This window comes from Aquarana catesbeiana, linkage group LG01, assembly GCF_042186555.1.
Source record: "Aquarana catesbeiana isolate 2022-GZ linkage group LG01, ASM4218655v1, whole genome shotgun sequence".
Classification (NCBI taxonomy): domain Eukaryota; kingdom Metazoa; phylum Chordata; class Amphibia; order Anura; family Ranidae; genus Aquarana; species Aquarana catesbeiana.
In genome coordinates, this window is record NC_133324.1 from 774,596,625 (window position 1) to 774,608,888 (window position 12,264).

General features: G+C 39.2%; 1 long non-coding RNA gene across 1 annotated transcript; it reads left to right on the forward strand.

The window, feature by feature from the left end:
- The first annotated feature begins 6,169 nt into the window (after nucleotides 1-6,169).
- LOC141123011 (uncharacterized) lies at nucleotides 6,170-8,614 on the forward strand. Its single transcript, XR_012240745.1, has 2 exons — nucleotides 6,170-6,539; nucleotides 8,248-8,614. It is a non-coding gene; the product is annotated as an uncharacterized lncRNA (long non-coding RNA).
- The last annotated feature ends 3,650 nt before the right edge of the window (nucleotides 8,615-12,264 follow it).

The following is a 12,264-nucleotide window of genomic DNA, read 5'->3' on the forward strand; positions in this document are numbered from 1 at the left end:
CTTGCCAGAAGCTATCATGCTGATAGCAGAGGAACAAAGCAGCAGAACAGAAATGACACTTAGTGCTCCTGAGACAAGTTCACACTATAGAGTGATATACTTTCTTCAAAGTCAAGACAGAAGCTGTGATTGTATCATGGGTTGGATAGCTGCTCTATCCCTAGTAATTTGAAAACCAGAGGAATCTCCCGTGGGGCTTTGTTGCATCAGTAGCAATCAAATACAGTAAATGTTTTATAAAAAAATAGAAAATGTTTATTGTACAATGGGTTAAACAATTCTGGTCTATACAATCCATATTGTAAAGCGCTGCGTAAACTGTCGGCGCTATATAAATCCTGTATAATAATAATAATATCCTGATCTGATAATAAATATCATCTCATGCTTTCATCACAGGGAGCAGAGATAGTCAAACACTTATTATAAAAATTGCATATCCACCAAAATCTACAACAGTTTCGACTAGATACAGCCTTCTTCAGGGTTCAATGAGGTCAGGGAAATCCTTGATAAGTAGAGAAAGCATAACAGGGAATATATAAACTGAATTATAGACCGTAAATGCACTATTTGCATCAACAAATTAAACTCACATAAAGAGATAAACCAGATATAAAACCAACAGAAGCAGCTGTAGCACGTCCTATTTGGGTCCTGACATGGAGGTGGACTCAAGAACCCACAGGGGATCGATGGTGATCAGATGGAGGCAACCAGAACAAATCGCACCATGTGTAGCTATGTCTAAGGGTAAAGGTTGTATGTCACTAGTATATCATATGTTAACTGTACTTGTTGTGGTAAATCAATGGGATTCTATAGTAAAACTTTAAAAAATAGTGTCCCTCGATGTGCTGCTTGCTAAACTGGTTGAGTAAAATGTATGCTATGTATAGTAGTGTAGTCTTGATAATGTTTACATAATTGGTTATTATACTGCCATCTTGTGGTTATTTTGCTTACAGAACTATTCTTTTTTGTTTATTATCCGTGTCCCCTCCTACATTATGATGTCCTTCCTTTTCCTGTTCCTTCACTGTCTTGGGAGAACAGAGATGGCACTTCTGTATAGGCCGCATGCAATCTGCTCACATCCTGGAACACATTACCATGTTTTGACCTGCAGATACCATCTTTCAATCATCTGCCACATTTTGTTGTCTGTGCTGCTTGTAATAAAACCCACGCTTATGGAAGAAATAGTGTCTGGTGAGTTCAAACTATCTGATAAAGACTGTCCGCGGTGATTATATCTGCTTATACAGGCCAGGCATAGAGGTCTCAGCAAAGGATAGTCACTATTACAACAGTTGGAGTCAGAATAGTCAAAACATGTGGTAGAATTCCTATAGCCTGCTGTGTAGATGTGTATGTTTAATCTGCAATCAAGCTCAGTGCCATCCGCCATCTTGTGAAAGCACATGGTTGCACAAGCTTACTGCACATCATCTGTGAATGTTGAAAACTGTTTTCTGCATTGAACTGTGTATCCCACCTGTCTAAGCTGCTGTTCACCTTCTTAAAGAGACAGTAACCATTTTTTGCAAAACTTGAAAAAATGTCTAGACAAGCCTCTGAGCACTCTTTTATCGCTGAATCAACACAGATACATCATGCCTCTGACCACACAGATGTACAGGGAGCAGATATTGCAGAGCAAAGTGTAAGACTCAAACGTACAATAATACCAACACAGAAACTTAGAGAAAACTACGAAACCACTATAGATGAGTTTTCCAGCAATCTGTTATAGGGTGTACACACGGTCGGACTTTGTTCGGACATTCCGACAACAAAATCCTAGGTTTTTGTCCGACGGATGTTGGCTCAAACTTGTCTTGCATACACACGGTCACACAAAGTTGTCGGAAAATCCGATCGTTCTGAACGCAGTGACGTAAAACATGTACGTCGGGACTATAAACGGGTAAGTGGCCAATAGCTTTCATCTCTTTATTTATTCTGAGCATGCGTGGCACTTTGTCCGTCGGATTTGTGTACACACGATCGGAATTTCCGACAACGGATTTTGTTGTCGGAAAATTTTATCTCCTGCTCTCCAACTTTGTGTGTCGGAAAATCCGATGGAAAATGTCCGATGGAGCCCACACACGGTCGGAATTTCCGACAACATGCTCCGATCGGACATTTTCCATCGGAAAATCCGACCGTGTGTACGGGGCATTAGAACTGTGGGACAAAACTACATACTGCATGTAAGTCTTGTCACGCTTCAATCCACAAGCTGAATTAAGAAACTCTACAGATCGCCTATCTGCAGCGTACGAACACTACAAGCAGTTGTCTGCAAAATACACAGTTTTCTTAAAGGACTCTAATATAGAGGGCTCTTTAGCAAAACCGACTAAGACTGATCAACTAAATCAACAAAGAGATCTCTTAGTGCAAGATGCCAAGGATAAGGCAAAAGTATGCATTGCTCACCTTCAGGAGACCAGATCTCATAAAGCCACATCTACTATACTCACAGCACGTTCTTCTAGATTCTCTTGGTCCAGAAGCTCAACATTAAAGGGGTTGTAAACATAATTTTTTTTTAACATATTTCCACTGTTAATTGTATACTTAATGCAAAGAATTGTATGATTTCATGCCAAAATCTTTACTTACAAGTGCAATATGTGTTTAAAAATCGCCTCCGTCTATGCCACAGTGATTCTGGCTTCTCCTTCCTGGTTTGCGGTGCGCGTGCATTAAAGCAGCGTCACGACAACCACGGAACTACATCTCCCAGTGTGCTTAGCGGCACCGCGCATGCGCAGTGCCGTTTTTAAACTTTTCTTGTAACGAGAACGAGCAACATTCTCGTTCACACATTGCACAGGTTAAACACGCCCATTCCCGCCTCCCCAGCCTCCCCAGCCTTCCCTGCGAGCATAAATTAAAAATGGTATGTCTGTTCTATGTGTATATATATATATATATATATATATATATATATATATATATGTATATATATACATATATGTACATATATAGAAAGAAAGAAAGAAAGAAAGAAAGAAAGAAAGAAAGAAAGAAAGAAAGAAAGAAAGAAAGAAAGATGGAAGGAAAGATGGAAGGAAAGAAAGAAAGAAAGAAAGAAAGAAAGAAAGAAAGAAAGAAAGAAAGAAAGAAAGAAAGAAAGAAAGAAAGAAAGAAAGAAAGAAAGAGAAAGATGGAAGGAAAGATGGAAGGAAAGAAAGAGAAAGAAAGATGGAAGGAAAGAAAGAGTGAAGGAAAGAAAGAGAAAAAAAGATGTAAGGAAAGAAAGAGAAAGAAAGATGTAAGGAAAGAAAGAGAAAGATGGAAGGAAAGAAAGAGTGAAGGAAAGAAAGATAAAAAAAGATGTAAGGAAAGAAAGATAAAAAAAGATGTAAGGAAAGAAAGATAAAAAAAGATGTAAGGAAAGAAAGAGAAAGAAAGATGTAAGGAAAGAAAGATAAAAAAAGATGTAAGGAAAGAAAGATAAAAAAAGATGTAAGGAAAGAAAGAGAAAAAAAGATGTAAGGAAAGAAAGAGAAAGAAAGATGGAAGGAAAGAAAGATAAAAAAAATGTAAGGAAAGAAAGATAAAAAAAGATGTAAGGAGAGAAAGAGAAAAAAAGATGTAAGGAGAGAAAGAGAAAGAAAGATGGAAGGAAAGAAAGAGAAAGAAAGATGGAAGGAAAGAAAGAGAAAGAAAGATGGAAGGAAAGAAAGAGAAAAAAAGATGTAAGGAAAGAAAGAGAGAGAAAGATGGAAGGAAAGAAAGAGAAAGATAGATGGAAGGAAAGAAAGAGAAAGAAAGATGGAAGGAAAGAAAGAGAAAAAAAAGATGTAAGGAAGGAAAGAAAGAGAAAAAAAGATGTAAGGAAAGAAAGAGAAAAAAAGATGTAAGGAAAGAAAGAGAAAGAAAGATGGAAGGAAAGAAAGATGGAAGGAAAGAAAGAGTGAAGGAAAGAAAGAGAAAGAAAGAGTGAAGGAAAGAAAGAGACAGAAAGAGTGAAGGAAAGAAAGAGAAAGAAAGATGGAAGGAAAGAAAGAAAGAAAGAAAGAAAGAAAGAAAGAAAGAGAAAGAGAAAAAGAAAGAGAAGGAGAGGGTGATGGGGAAAGAATGAAGGAAACAGAAACAAAGAGACAAAAAGAATGGAAAGAAAGAAAGAAAGAGAGGGGGATGGAGGAATAAGGGAAGGAAGAGCATCCCCTACATCAGTGTACTCACTGGGAGGCCGGAGGGACTGGATGGATGGATGGATCAGACTCCCCTTTTGCTGGGCTTCAGCATGAATCTTCCCGCCCACACATCCCCTTCTCTGAGGCAGAACAGAGAACACTGCCGAGGAGAGTGTGCGGGGCAGACACAGGAGGAGAGGACAGGAGGAGGAGGAGCAGAAGCTCTCTCTCCTCTTCTGTCTGGCTGTGCGGGCAGAAGGGGGAGGGGGGAGATCTGTCAGAGCTCTGCTGAGCGGCTCTCCCTGTCATTGATCCGGAGATGTAGGTGAGCTCCGATCACATGTCTCACTTGCCGGCTGTTATCTCTCACTGTAGAAGAGCGAGGGGACTAAGGACGGAGATCTCTGCTGCTGAATGAGGCGGCTCTCTAATTTGGTAAACTAGCCAGCTGTGCGAGGCCCCTATGACTGCGAGGCCTGAGGCCACCACCTATTTTGCCTAAGTAGAGAGCCGCCTCTGGCCACACGATAACTATTTTAAATATTATGATCCTAATTTTGATAATTATGATATAGTGTTGTTTAGGTGATTGGCAATTCCCTATGCATGTCCTGACTTTCCAAGACAACAACGCTAAAGTGATACTAAAGAAGCCCATTTTGCAGCGTGTATTGCATAGAGTGGCCCCGATCCACGACTTCTGTGGTCCCATTGCCATCTTTCTCCGCTCCTCCAAGCTTCTGATAACCCCCTCTGGTAAGCACTCTCCCAAGAGTGTTACCTTGGAGGAGTGCTTCCTAGTCCTTTTTTTGGCGTTTACAGAGCTCCACTATAATGGCCTGTACACACGGTTGGATATCGATCGGACATTCCGACAACAAAATACCTGTTTTTTTCCGACGGATGTTGGCTCAAACTTGTCTTGCATACACACGGTCACACAAAGTTGTCGTAAAATCCGATCTTTTTTAAAGCAGTGACGTAAAACACGTACGTCGGGACTATAAACGGGGCAATAGCCAATAGGTTTCATCTCTTTATTTATTCTGAGCATGCGTGGTACTTTGTGCATCGGATTTGTGTACACTGCTGTCAATCACATCCAATGATGCGGCGTGCTGGGGGACGAGGCAAAGTCTTATCCCGGGTTCACACCGATGCGAATTAGATGTGCGTTTCCACGCATATAATTTGCATAGTGGGAGACTGTGACTGGCTCCCTATGGAACCGGTTCACATCTCTCCTGGGTGGCTGCGGAGCGCACTACACAAATAAGCTGTGCGTATTTGCCTCCGTTTCAGGGACGAATGCAGGCATAGAATTGTCCCTGATTCGTCCCAGAAATGGAGAACAAGAAACGCACAGTGCTCCTGTGCGATCCGCAGCCCCTTATAGTGTGAACCCAGGCTTACAGTCGGTGAGTATAGCCAACGGCTGTATCACATGAGTGCGCCCGACAGCTAACCCCCTTTGGCAAAGAGCTTCCCCATGAAGGGGGTTAGCAAATGCGGAGAGTTGCGGAGACACCCACAGAGGGACCCCATAAGACGAGGATTGTGGCTACTCTGTGCAAAACAAACTTCACTGTCTACATAAGAATAACATATTTTTTTAAGATGTTTTTTTTTTTTTAAACAATACCCGTACAACCACGGAAAAATAGGAACCTTCACAAACACTTTATCCCTAGTCTGTTGCAAATTTTCATCCATGAAATTTACATAGAAGTGAGAGACAACTTGTATTTGAGTCAAGTCTCCCTTTGTGCTTGTAAATACATGGTAGAGACTATGTGGATCACCAGCTGACACTTACCTATAGAGAGTTTCTCCTATCTTGGGCAGTTGTACGTATTATGAATATAAATGGAAAACATCAATTTTAAAAAAGCATACAACATATTTATCCATTTAAAAAAAAAAAATTTAAAGAATAATATTTAGCTGTGTTTTTTTAAATTTTTTTTTTTTGTGACATTGTTATCATGTTTTTTTCATTTCAATGTAGGATTTAAACAATCTCCGAGTTCGACTACGTTCGAAATATCAAATCCCAGGCACTGAGGAACCACCTGCTTTTCCAATCAACCCATTGAAAAGAAAAAGAATTGAGGAAAATGTAGCTGATGAAGAGAAAGACCAGAGTTTGATAGGTCATACACGGTGGTGTTTTTGTGCACAATGTCGGCCTATGCCAACAATTGAAGAATCTAAATGCTGCCAAGGATTGGAAGAAGTTCAGCCTTTCTTGGAGCATGGCCTGACATGCGTAACACTACACGAAGAATTTGTCGAACGATGTCTGACTAAAAGAATTCTGGTCTATCAAATCCAAATGGAATCCGCCAATGTTCACAAAGACTATATTCGTGATGCCAATAGGTAATATTTAGTTATTTAATATATTGAAAAGTTTATTTTTAATTAATTTTTAAAAAATTCAATTGACCAATCACAGTGCATAATCGCGTGCGCCATAATGTAACAGTGAAAGTCATTTCTTTGTTCACGCTGAAAGGGAGAGCCAGTCTCTCCCTGTCAGAGGGGAACTGTGCTCATAATAAGCACATTGATTATCAGAACAGTCCCCTCATATGTGCAACAACAACTTTAAATGTGCCCATAAGCTGTCAGTCAGTGCCCAACAAAAAGACAGTTCATAATGCCGATCAAACTGCCAATCAATTCTCATATGAGTGCTAATCAGTGCCCAGCAGAGTGCAAGTCAGTGCCTATATCAGTGCCCAGCATTATAAAATGTCAGTAGTTCAACATCATTGCTGCCCATCAGTGACAACGGTTAGTCCCACCTATCAGTGGCTATCAGTACCGCTTATCTGAAAATCAGTGCCGCCTATCAGTGCCTATGAATTATAAATATCAGTGCATGTTAATGAGTGACACCTTATTAGTGCAAACTCATCAGTGCTGCCTCATTAATGCTCATCAGTACGTCCTCATTAGTTCCCGTAAGTGAAGGATAAAATAAACTTTATAACGGAAAAAAAAAAAAATATATATTTTCTTATAAAAAAACCCACTGAGGTGATCCAATAACAACAAAAGAAACCTCTGTTTGTGTTACTAAAATGTAAAAAATTTAGTTTTCGGTACAGTGTTGCATGACCGCATAATTGTCATTTAAATTGAGAGAAAATTTAAAAATGAAATTTGTCATGGGCGGGAAGGCAGTGGTGTATTTAGGTTTTGTGATGCCCTAGGCCTGACTAAACTTGCGGACCACCTAATTTAAATATGAACCACCCCTTCATGTCAAGACTACACCCCTTCCTTTTTAAGACCCACCCTGTCATCTTCATGGGAGAAGGACAAAGGGACACTGTGGGAATGGGACAGAGGGACACCGTGGGAGAAGGACAGAGGGACGCCATGGGAAGAGAACAGAGGGACGCCTTGGGAAGGTGACAGAGGGACGCCGTGGCAAGGGGACAGAGGGACTCCGTGGGAAGGTGACAGAGGAACGCCGTGGCAAGGGGACAGAGGGACACCGTGGGAAGGTGACAGAGGAACGCCGTGGCAAGGGGACAGAGGGACTCCGTGGGAAGGTGACAGAGGAATGCCATGGGAAGGGGACAAAGGGACTCTGAGAGGACAGAGGGATGCTGCGGTGAGGGGATGTGGCATCTTCTAGTTTGGGGGAGAGGGGGGTAAGGGGATATGTGCTTGTAGAGGAGAGGATGGGGGAGAGGTACGGTTGCTCCGGAAAGCCAATTGACGCTGTGGGACCTCAGGAGGCAGATGTCCCTGGTGCCCGTGATAGCGCATCCCTGACTGATCAATTACCAGAGCTCAGAACTTGTGGCACTGGGCTCCGGGATTCAGCTGTGCAAGCCTGCGTGCGGGAGGAGGGGAAGGGAGTTCATGCAGGGGGGTGGTTTATTTCCCAGCCACGGCAAAGTGCCACCCTAGGCCTGGGCCTTGTCGGCCTAGGCCAAAATACAGCATTTCGTCAAGGTGCAAAATTGCATGGTATTAAAGAGGATAATCGTCCTTTCCAAAAAGCACTTCTAAATTATATTTTTGTTATATATATAAAATTGTAATATTTGTAATCTTTCTAATTTCCTAGATGCCTCAGAAGAGGAGCTTATAAATCCTACACTAATATGGTCCATGGATTTCTGGGGAAGAATCGTCGAATACCCATACCTTCGTGTGTTGTATGGGCAATTCGAAACAAGTATCCAGATCCCAATGAGGAATACATCGGATTTAAATGGTCATCCGATTACAATGCAAGCGATATGGCTATCGAAGAAAATTAAATTGTAATAGCGGATAGTTACTTAGTTGTTATTTTTGGTTTTAAAAATCTTTGTAATTAAAAAATGTATATATTTTTTGTAGTTCTTTATATTTTTTATGTGACAGAAATTTTCTAAAATATATAAGCATGTGGTTAAAATTTATTTAAAAAATAAATAATTTAAAATATATATATATAGTTTTTTGGAGTCATTTTTAATTTTTAATGTTCTTAAAAAACAAAAAAATTTTACTTTGCCACAGTGCCCACATAAACAAAATTTTTGGTAAAGCTCTCGAGTTACCCCCCCCCAACCCCACACACACATTACATAACCGAGGAACAGCACAACATGGAAGGGTTATGACGCATGCTTACTTGGGAGTCATTTGTATTTGCGTCATTTGACGAATAATGTATATATATGCCAAGACCCATGGGCCATAATTATATTAGATTGACAACATCGTCAGCCATTGGCTGCACTATTAGCAATCTATACAATCTGAAGCCTTGACCCCATGGTGCGAGGCAGAGAACTTCATCGGCAAAATATTTTATGGTCCTAAGTAATATATTGAATCAAGGAGCACTTGACAGTTCAAAAATATGAAAGGAGAATTTTTTATTGTTTTTTAAAGTTATACCAATATCAACTAATCAAGTGATCACACGTGAAGTTCAGTTACACACCTTCACAATCCTTCTTCATTATTTTTAACAGAATCATAAATCACAACTATTATTTCCCAAATGTAAAGGTGTAAAAAAAATTTAATAACAAATATATTAGAAGCTAAATAATTCTAATTTTTATTATATTTTAATAAAAAATGTATATATTAACGTTACCTGTTTTTTTTTTTTTTTTTTATTAAAGATCTAAAACTAACAATTTTATAATAAAACAGTGCTATTTTCGATTATTACACAAAAAAAAAATGTAAAAATATAAAGCGTGGTATTTCATTCAAAACGAGATAGATATTGAGAGAGCAGTTTATCTTTTTCAGGACATGGAAATCCAGCAATGTTTTGAGAGAGATTGACCTGTCTGGAATGCCATGGAAAATTTTTGATTCCTGCAGCATGGTCAATCACATCACAGATGATCTGTTTCAAGAATTCTTGGCTAGTAGGTTCATATATTTTGCTTACAACCCAGTCTTTTTTTGCCTTACTGAAGCCATAACGGTAACGCAAAGATCCCTTTTTTTCTGAATCTTTTTTAGGTCTCCGAACAACTGCTTGCAGCCTATTTATGTTTTTATTGTGGTCGAGGGCAGCAAGTTGTGTTCTTGCAACCATGCTGTCCATATAAAAATGATGACGTTTAGATCGATATTTTAACACCATACTGTGAAAAACTTCGACCTCACCTGTATGGTAAAAACCAGATATATGATGAAGGTCCTTTAGCAGTCTCTGATTTTGAATTACGGCATTAACTGCAGATCCGTGTTTAAGCCACTCATATTCCCTCTGTTCATCACAAGGTATTGGTGGATGTGAACACTGATGGTATAGGCTATTTCCATGCCATTCATGTACATTTGCTGCATGAAAACTCATAGATAGCCATTTTTCTTCTAGTAGAATAGGATTATCCTGACATGTACTCGAAGCCCACCACAAATGATTTTTTGCTAAAGAAACCCAGCCAGCAAGTTCCCTACTGTTGCTTTTTTTACTTGCAGCCATAAGTTTTGCTCCAATTGATTTGGCCATATGCCATACATCGAATTCGTGCCTTATTTGTGGATATTTTTCCTTTATGATTTTTCTTATGGAGACATGTCTATCGGTTGCAAGGATTTTGACCTGAACCTGATCTCCTAAAAGACGATCCAAGGCCTCAACAAAAGCTAATTTTTCAAGCGAGACAGAGGTACGACCGGTTTGGAGTTGCTCCACTTGAAAATCTAATATATAATTGGTTTCTGCATCCATCAATGTATAGGTACAGTACTTAGCATTGAAGCCAGGTGAATCACATTGGCCGTCACCAATCAATGCTACACTGTTGTCACCAATTTTTTGAATGTTCTTCTTTCTTTCACTTATCCAATGATGTTCAATGGTAGGGAATATGAATTTTTTTTGGTTTTTATAATGAGTAGTCGCCGATATACCATACATTTGTAAAATTGAAAAAAAAATTTTCATCTTCAAAAAATTAGACCCACTGCATACTATTGCGGATGAAATCAGCAAGTTTCCGGCTGGCATTCGCCCTATTAATGGTTGGCTTCTCCACATTTTAGATTTATGATGCTTATTGCACTCTGCATGCACTATTAATGCAGACCCTTTAATCAATTTTTTAAGAGCAATTATCCTGCCCGTGCAATGTGTGTCATGTAAGCAATGAGATTGCATCAGTAATTTATCAAGGCATTCTTCATACACCAAAAATGTTTTCTGACTTGACACGTTGGCAAATTCTTTTTCTTCGTGCACATCTATAAACGAAAGGTCGGGTTGTTTTAAATCAATGTATGAGTATTCTTCATCCAAATCTTCTACATACATTTCCTCCGCTTCCTCCTCTGACGGACAGTAAGATTCGTCTACATCTTTTATTTTTTTTGGTGGACTGCACAAAAGACCAAAATCACTTATTTCATTGTCGTCAAATGGTACAGGTTCTGGTAAGGTACTTCTAATTGGTGATAATCCAAGAAGATCAAGATTAGGATCATGATGTATTGTTGGCACTTCACATTGTTTGAAATGGTCAAATTCGATGTTTGCTTTTGTTGTCAAATTTTCAGCAAAAGAAGAGTGTAAAATATCTTCTTGACTTTTTTCGATATTCAAGAAATCGAACATACTAGTTTGTAATCTTGGTATTACACTCAATTCAGGTAATTCCACCAAAGAGCACTGTATAGCAACAGAGAAGGAAGACCGAGGTATGCATACCTGTATCTTTTTGGGTTTCACTTCCTTTTTTCGTTGACATTGGATGCCTCGATTAATTTTTTTAAATCTTGCTTTATGCCTGATTTTTACAGTGTGTGATGAAATATTAGTGATATTACTTATTTCAACTTGATTCTCAGAGAGATCAATAAGCGACATTGGTCCATTTGAAACCGAACTGCAAATTACACTGTCAATCAATGCATAGTCCGCAGGTTGACACACTACCATTTCACAATCACTAACTTCGGATACAGAAGCCATAGATTTATTTGGAAGTTCTGTATTAGATTCCATGGATGTTTGAGTAGCTCCTGAGCGCATGTCTGAGACATATGTTGACGATTGTGAAGTCATCTCAGTTTCTCTTCTTCGTCGTTTTGCGTAGTTGTGTTCAGAATCCACATGACATATTTTTACATTTTTTTCTAATAGCACAGAAGGGAAAGCTGTAATCTTAAGATGTTTTTGTGCACCTCTTAGTTCGTAATCACTTTCCAAAAAATGTTAAGAACAAATTTTAAATTTCCAGATTTTAGATTTAAGAATTGTTTCAACTAATGATCCTAATTCCTCACTAGGAATGTTGATTTTTTCCAGCCAGGTTTTTATCCTCTCTCGATCACGTGGAAATGAATGCAGTCTAATATTGTCATTTCTCCAGTTCATGGAGCAAGATTTGACAAAACAACTGGGCATTCTGAAATATATAAAAGCGTGAATGAGTAACTTATTCATATGCAAAAATTTAAATAAAGGCATGTAGATGGGAGACATGAGACCAAGCCATGCATGCACAAGACATGGGATGGATGGATGGATGAATGGAGATGGGAGACATGACACCGAGCAATGCATGCACAAGACATGGGATGGAGGGATGGAGATGGGAGACATCCATTCATCCATCCATCC